This window comes from Staurois parvus, unplaced genomic scaffold, assembly GCF_062004578.1.
Source record: "Staurois parvus isolate SC_StPar_1 unplaced genomic scaffold, SC_StPar_1.0 ptg002234l, whole genome shotgun sequence".
NCBI lineage: Eukaryota > Metazoa > Chordata > Amphibia > Anura > Ranidae > Staurois > Staurois parvus.
In genome coordinates this window covers 62,869-70,954 of record NW_028320030.1, presented here as the reverse complement: position 1 = coordinate 70,954, position 8,086 = coordinate 62,869, and the positions used below count along the sequence as shown (strand labels likewise).

Sequence of the window (8,086 nt, the reverse complement as noted above, 5' to 3'; positions counted from 1 at the left end):
ATGCTGGGTGTGAAGGGTGGTCTCTGGATACGTCAGTTGAGAAGCAGCAGGTAGACTCCAGATGCTGGGTGTGAAGGGTGGTGTCTGGATACGACAGTTGAAAAGGAGCAGGTAGACTCCAAATATTGGGGTGCAGAAGGTGATCTCTGGATACGAGAGTTGAGAAGCAGCGGGTAGACTCCAAATGTTGGGGTGCAGAGGGTGGTCTCTGGGTTGAGAAGCAGCGGGTAGACTCCAGATGTTGGGGTGCAGTGGGTGGTCTCTGGATAGAACCGTGAGAAGCAGTGGGTGGACTCCAGATATTGGGACGCAAAGGTTCTTCTCTGGATATAGAACAGTTGAGAAGCAGCTGGTCAACTCCAGATGTTGGGGTGCAGAGTTGTCTCTGGATATGACAGTTGAAAAGCAGTGGGTAGGCTCCAGATACGACAGATGATGGCAATATGTAACCAAAGCTCAGGCTAGGAGACCCCAGATATTTGGGTTCAGGGCTGAAAGAAATCTGTAACTGTAAATCTGGATATATGGAGGTGACGATGAAGGTGCGTCCAGATAATGGAGATCGAGGGAAGATCGAGGGGGGGGGGGGACCTCGAATGGTAGTGAAGGAATAAGGCACCAGATATGAGGAACACTGTGAAGAAAGGACGGGTCTCTATTCTATATTGGGTGGCAGGGAGGAGGACGACTTTGACACTGGAGGAGATTCCAGGTAAGGGCTTGGAGGGAAAAATATCACCGGTGAAGATGAGTGGTGGATGTCTTGCTGGGGGGAGTCTTCTGTATCCTGGGGGCTCCCTACGTAATGGGCTTTATGAGGATGGAGTTTCAGGAGACTACTTTTGATGAAAAGATGATTATTGGAAGATCAGGGTGACAATGTGTGATGTTGGGGGTGGGTGAGATGCTAGTTTTTAGGTAATGGATGATCAGATGTTGGGGGGGGGGGGGGGTTGCCTTCTGGAAGTTCAGCAGCAGATCAGGAGGTGTCCATGGGCATTAAACGGATTGGTGGGAAGTGGGACTCTCTATATTGACAAGATGGGGCTCTTAATTGGGAGGACAAGGTCTAAGGTCTATGTTGGGGCGAGACAAGGGTCTGGGAATGCTCTAGATACGGGCGATGGTACTCTCTATACTTGGGGGGGGCAAGGGTTTTCTGTTTATTGGAAAGATGGGGTCTGGGGATTCTCTATATTGGGGGGGCGTCTTCAACTCTAGATTGGTGGCCTGGGACTCTCTATACTGGAGGGTCAGGGAGTCTTGAAATCTAGTTTGGGGGTCTTGAACCCTATATCAGACGGACGGGGGTCTTGGAAGCCTAGCTTGGGGGGGTCTTGAAGTCTCTCTACTGAAAGGACGGGAGTCTTGAAGTCTAGATTGGGGGTCTTGAACTCTAGATTTGGGGGGGATGGGGCGTCTTGAACTCTAGATTGGAGGTCTTAAACTCTATATCTGTGGTCTGGGACTCTCTGTATTTGAGGGACGGGGGGTCTGGGGCCCGTATATCGGGAAGGCTCCAATTATCGGGTGCTGAGCGGGACCCCGTAGGGTGGTACTGGGGTAAATTTCCTGGTACTGGGGGGATGGGGGAGGGTCCCAAGTGGAGTGGGGGGCAATAACAGGGGGGGAATAGGGGTAAAAGTCTCAGTTCTGGGGCCTATGGGGGTAGTAGTAGTGGCCTTGGGGGGACTAGGGTAGACTTCCTAGTATTGGGGGATGATGGGGGTAGTAGTCCTGCTGGGGGTATTATTGGAGGGAACAGGGCAGAATCCTGAGTGTAGTAGTCCTACGGAGGGGGGAGGTAGCCCCGGTGGTGATGGCGGGTAGTAGTAGTCCTGTGGGAGGAGTATTAGTCCCGGTGGCGGCCGGTAATAGTAGTCCAGGTCCGGGCAGAGCGGTCCCGGTGCTCGGGGTGGCGGGCTCGGTGCTCCCCGGTCTCAGGCCATGGTCGGCGGACGGTGCGGCCTGCTCTCTCTCGTTGTCCCCGGCCTCTCCCGCTCGGTGTGGCCGCCTGTCGGGCGGTATGGTCGGTCAGGCCTCGGCGTTCCTCTCCTCCTCCTCCTCCTCCGGCACAGGAAGAGCAGCCGGGCCGCTTCCTCCGGGGGGCTATAGAGAAGGGGGGGGGACAGGAAGAGGAATGGCGGCCGACAGAGAACTTCCTGTCTCCTGGGTAACCAGGGAGAGGAGGGTGACAACACAACCGGGGACACTGAGAGAGAGACCACCGGGGAGACGGGGGTGACACACCGACAGAGACACCGGAAACACAGCCGGGGACACCGGCTATGAGGTACATTCCTCTACAATGTGTGTCCCCCCCCGGAGAAACATCCGGGAACTTCTCCTGTTACTCCCCACAGGAGGAGAGAACTCCCCCCCCCCCCATAGATCCTCAGAGGAGAGAACTGCCCCCATAGACCCCCTAAGAAAGAACTGCCCCCCATAGGAGAAAACTGCCCCTCATAGACCCCCCCCAGAGGAGAGAACTGCCCCCCATAGACCTCCCAGAGGAGAGAACTGCCCCCCATAGACCCCCAGAGGACAGAAATTTCCCCCATAAACCCTCCCTAAGAAATTCCCCCCCATAGAAGAGAACTGCCCCCCCATAGACCCCCAGAGGAGAGAACTGCTCCCTATAAACCCCCAGAGGAGAGACTTCCCCCCATAGACCCCCCCTAAGAAAACTGCCCCCCATAGGAGAGAACTGCCTCCCCACAGCCCCCAAGAGGAGAGAACTGCCCCCATAGCCCCTGTTAGAAAGAACTGCCCCCCAGAGGAAAGAACTGCCCCTCCTAGACCCCCCCAGAGGAGAACTGCCCCCCCCCCCCCCACACATCTCCCCAGCGGAGAGAACTGCCCCCATAGACCCCCCCAGCGGAGAGAACCTGCCCCCCATAGACCCCCCCAGCAGAGAGAACTGCCCCCCATAGACCCACCAGAAGAGAGAACTGCCCCCCATAGACCCCCCAGCGGAGAGAACTGCCCGCCTAGACCCCCCAGAGGAGAGAACTGCCCCCCATAGACGCACCAGAAGAGAGAACTGCCTGCCTAGACCCTCCAGAGGAGAGAACTGCCCCCATAGATCCCGAAGAGGAGAGAAATGTCCCCCATAAACCCTCCCTAAGAAAGAAATGCCCTCCAGAGGAGAGAACTGCCCCCCCATATATCCCCCAGAGGAGAGAACTGCCCCCCATATATCCCCAGAGGAGAGAACTGCCCCCCATATATCCCCAGAGGAGAGAACTGCCCCCCATATATCCCCAGAGGAGAGAACTGCCCCCCATAGACCCCCCAGAGGAGAGAACTGCCCCCCATAGAAGAGGACTGCCCCCATATACCCTGTAGTCTGTATATCCTGTACACACAGACGAGTCCATTCTACACATTCAGGGTATTATGTTTGTTTTCTTTTAGAAATCACGTCTGATAATGATGAACACGCGGAGTGATACATTGTATACAGGATCCTGAGTCCACCTCCCCCGCCCTATTACAGGTGAGAAGCATACAGATACACCAGGCATCACTAAATGGCGGACCGCGGTCCAGACACGGACCAAGTGACAGTCCTGTCCACACCACTTGGCAGCCCGAATGGATTCCTCCTCTGACACCACTGTTATAGTCACAGCATTGCAGAGGGCGGGAGGAATGGCGGGGTGGACTCCTGTGTGTACTCGCGGCATTGCAGAGGGCGGGAGGAATGGCGGGGTGGACTCCTGTGTGTACTCGCAGCATTGCAGAGGGCAGGAGGAATGGCGGGGTGGACTCCTGTATGTACTCGTGGCATTGCAGAGGGCGGGAGGATGGCGGGGTGGACTCCTGCATGTACTCGCGGCATTGCAGAGGGCGGGAGGAATGGCGGGGTGGACTCCTGCGTGTACTCGCAGCATTGCAGAGGGCGGGAGGAATGGCGGGGTGGACTCCTGTGTGTACTCGCAGCATTGCAGAGGGCGGGAGGAATGGCGGGGTGGACTCCTGTGTGTACTCGCAGCATTGCAGAGGGCGGGAGGAATGGCGGGTGGACTCCTGTGTGTACTCGCAGCATTGCAGAGGGCGGGAGGAATGGAGGGGTGGACTCCTGTGTGTACTCGCGGCATTGCAGAGGGCGGGAGGAATGGCGGGGTGGACTCCTGTGTGTACTCGCGGCATTGCAGAGGGCGGGAGGAATGGCGGGGTGGACTCCTGTGTGTACTCGCGGCATTGCAGAGGGCGGGAGGAATGGCGGGGTGGACTCCTGTGTGTACTCGTGGCATTGCAGAGGGCGGGAGGAATGGCGGGGTGGACTCCTGTGTGTACTCGCGGCATTGCAGAGGGCGGGAGGAATGGCGGGGTGGACTCCTGTGTGTACTCGCGGCATTGCAGAGGGCGGGAGGAATGGCGGGGGTGGACTCCTGTGTGTACTCGCGGCATTGCAGAGGGCGGGAGGAATGGCGGGGTGGACTCCTGTGTGTACTCGCGGCATTGCAGAGGGCGGGAGGAATGGCGGGGTGGACTCCTGTGTGTACTCGCAGCATTGCAGAGGGCGGGGGGAATGGCGGGGTGGACTCCTGTGTGTACTCGCGGCATTGCAGAGGGCGGGAGGAATGGCGGGGTGGACTCCTGTGTGTACTCGCGGCATTGCAGAGGGCGGGAGGAATGGCGGGGTGGACTCCTGTGTGTACTCGCGGCATTGCAGAGGGCGGGAGGAATGGCGGGGTGGACTCCTGTGTGTACTCGCGGCATTGCAGAGGGCGGGAGGAATGGCGGGGTGGACTCCTGTGTGTACTCGCGGCATTGCAGAGGGCGGGAGGAATGGCGGGGTGGACTCCTGTGTGTACTCGCGGCATTGCAGAGGGCGGGGGGAATGGCGGGGTGGACTCCTGTGTATACTCGCGGCATTGCAGAGGGCGGGGTGGACTCCTGTGTGTACTCGCGGCATTGCAGAGGGCGGGAGGAATGGCGGGGTGGACTCCTGTGTGTACTCGCAGCATTGCAGAGGGCGGGGGGAATGGCGGGGTGGACTCCTGTGTATACTCGCGGCATTGTAGAGGGCGGGAGGAATGGCGGGGTGGACTCCTGTGTGTACTCGCGGCATTGCAGAGGGCGGGGGGAATGGCGGGGTGGACTCCTGTGTATACTCGCGGCATTGCAGAGGGCGGGGTGGACTCCTGTGTGTACTCGCGGCATTGCAGAGGGCGGGAGGAATGGCGGGGTGGACTCCTGTGTGTACTCGCAGCATTGCAGAGGGCGGGGGGAATGGCGGGGTGGACTCCTGTGTGTACTCGCAGCATTGCAGAGGGTGGGGGGAGCGGGAGCTGCCCAACCTTTCATATTAAGTGTGAATACAGAATGTATCGGTGTGAATACACAATGTTTCGGTGTGAATGTACAATGTATCGGTGTGAATGTACAATGTATCGGTGTGAATACACAATGTATCTGTGTGAATATACAATGTATCTGTGTGAATGTACAATGTTTCGGTGTGAATGTACAATGTTTCGGTGTGAATGTACAATGTTTCGGTGTGAATGTACAATGTATCTGTGTGAATGTACAATGTATCGGTGTGAATGTACAATGTATCTGTGTGAATGTACAATGTTTCGGTGTGAATGTACAATGTATCTGTGTGGAAATGTTGTGCCCCAAGTTCAGAAATGGAAATAAATTGTAACATTGTACTAGAAGGAGATGGTTGTGTGAATGACGGCGCACTGAGGATGTCTTCATCCATTCACAATATTTCTCTCTGCATTCGTAGAACAATCTCCCTCCCCGAAGTGTTAACTTGTGAAAAAGAAATTGCAGTAAAACAACCTAAAAATAACACCGGACTTAAATGATAAATATCGCAAAACATAAATATTGAACGCGTTTGTTAGATAACACATGGGGGGGGAGGGGGGGTTAGTGAATCGACTACTTTCGAGATGAATACTACATGAGTTATTTTTGACTCATGTAGTAACATGAGTAAACATTCACACGACATTCACCTGAATTGACCCCGGGAGTGGGACAAGGGACGTCCTTTAATTAACACCAGGCTCACATTTGTGCAATCCAGGAACTCGTCAAAGTCCCCGCAGCACTCAGCACATTCCCGCAGCACTCAGCACATTCCCGCAGCACTCAGCACATTCCCGCAGCACTCAGAGCGATCCCGCAGCACTCAGCGCGTTCCCGCAGCACTCAGCACGGTCTCTCAGCACTCAGCGCGTTCCCGCAGCACTCAGCACGTTCCCGCAGCACTCAGCACGTTCCCGCAGCACTCAGCACGTTCCCGCAGCACTCAGCGCGGTCCCGCAGCACTCAGCACGTTCCCGCAGCACTCAGCACGGTCTCGCAGCACTCAGCACGGTCTCGCAGCACTCAGCGCGTTCCCGCAGCACTCAACGCGTTCCCGCAGCACTCAGCACGTTCCTGCAGCACTCAGCACGGTCTCGCAGCACTCAGCGCGTTCCCGCAGCACTCAGCGCGTTCCCGCAGCACTCAGCACGTTCCCGCAGCACTCAGCACGTTCCCGCAGAACTCAGCACGTTCCCGCAGCACTCAGCACGTTCCCGCAGCACTCAGCACGTTCCCGCAGCACTCAGCACGTTCCCGCAGCACTCAGCACGTTCCCGCAGTACTCAGCGCGGTCCCGCAGAACTCAGAGGGGTCATGTGTTCAAATGCAACGCAATGTAGCATGCCAAAAAAAAATGCGACGATGCAGGTGCTGCCGCATCGCACAAATGTGAACCCAGTTTAAAGCCGGAGGACTTTGTTACCCGGTGATAGACGTTCACGGGAATTAGGCGGATTGGGGTGGGACCTATGGTGTCACCGGTGACCTAGTCATTTATGGCCAGTCTAAGGTGTCAGTAGCGGGATCACCCCAGCACAGCTCCCAGTGACACCCAACTACTTACGGCCATTTTATTACCAAATGATGGATTCCCTCTAAGGGCCGTGTCTTGTCAGCGATCCTGTCAATGGCGGCAACTCTCCAGCGACTGGGTCACTTACCTGGACCTATGGTGTCACCGGTGATCTGCAACCTTTCAGCAAGTGAATGAGAGATGGCGTAGGCACAGGTGAGGGGTCTCTTCATTACCAAATGATGGATTCCATCTAAGGACCGTGTCTTGTCAGCGATCCTGTCAATGGCAGCAACTCTCCAGCGACTGGGTCACTTACCTGGACCTATGGTGTCACCGGTGATCTGCAACCTTTCAGCAAGTGAATGAGCGATGGCGTAGGCACAGGTGAGGGGTCTCTTCATTACCAAATGATGGATTCCATCTAAGGGCCATGTTTTGTCAATGGTGGCAACTCTCCAGCGACTGGGTCACTTACCTGGACCTATGGTGTCACCGGTGACCTAGTCATTTATGGCCAGTCTAAGGTGCCAGTAGCGGGATCACCCCAGCACAGCTCCCAGTGACACCCAACTACTACGACCATTTTATTACCAAATCATGGATTCCCTCTAAGCTCTGTGTCTTGTCAACGATCCTGTCAGTGGCGGCAACTCTCTAGGAGATCACTTACCTGAACCTATGGTGTCACCGGTGATCTGCAACCTTTCACCAAGTGAATGAGTGATGGCAAAGGTGCAGGTGATGGGTCTCTTCCAGGGGCGGACTGACAACTCATGGAGCCCCCCGGGCAATAGGGGATCATGGGGCCCCTGTGTCCTCGCCCACACTCAAAGCACACCCAAAAAGCCTATAAAAAAGGTACCAGGGGCATTTCATGGGGCCCGCTACTGACCCCGGGCCCCTCGGGCAGTGCCCGAGTGCTCGAATGGTCAGTCCGCCCCTGGTCTCTTCATTACCAAATCATGGATTCCCTCTAAGGGCCGTGTCTTGTCAACGATCCTGTCAACGGCGGCAACTCTCTAGGAGATCACTTACCTGGACCTATGGTGTCACCGGTGATCTGCAACCTTTCGGCAAGCGCATGAGGGATGGCGTAGGCGCAGGTGAGGGGTCTCTTCAGCATCCCATTGTCCTCACCAACATGGACCAAGAGCCGGCCATAGATGGATCGAATCTCAGCTAGTTCAGCTGGAACCGGCCAAGATCTCATCCATCCATGGTCAGGCTGGTTGT

The 8,086-nt window shown here is 56.3% G+C and overlaps 1 protein-coding gene across 2 annotated transcripts in view; it reads left to right on the top strand.

Moving 5' to 3' along the window:
• Positions 1–2,143: 2,143 nt before the first annotated feature.
• LOC149431490 (tubulin delta chain-like) overlaps positions 2,144–8,086 on the top strand; it is a 32,060-nt gene continuing 26,117 nt past the window's right edge. For both annotated transcript variants that reach the window (XR_016309257.1, XM_089665543.1), the window contains exons 1-2: positions 2,144–2,293; positions 3,418–3,499. The gene's annotated coding sequence lies outside the window, so the exon portion shown is untranslated. The remainder of the gene's footprint in view (positions 2,294–3,417; positions 3,500–8,086) is intronic.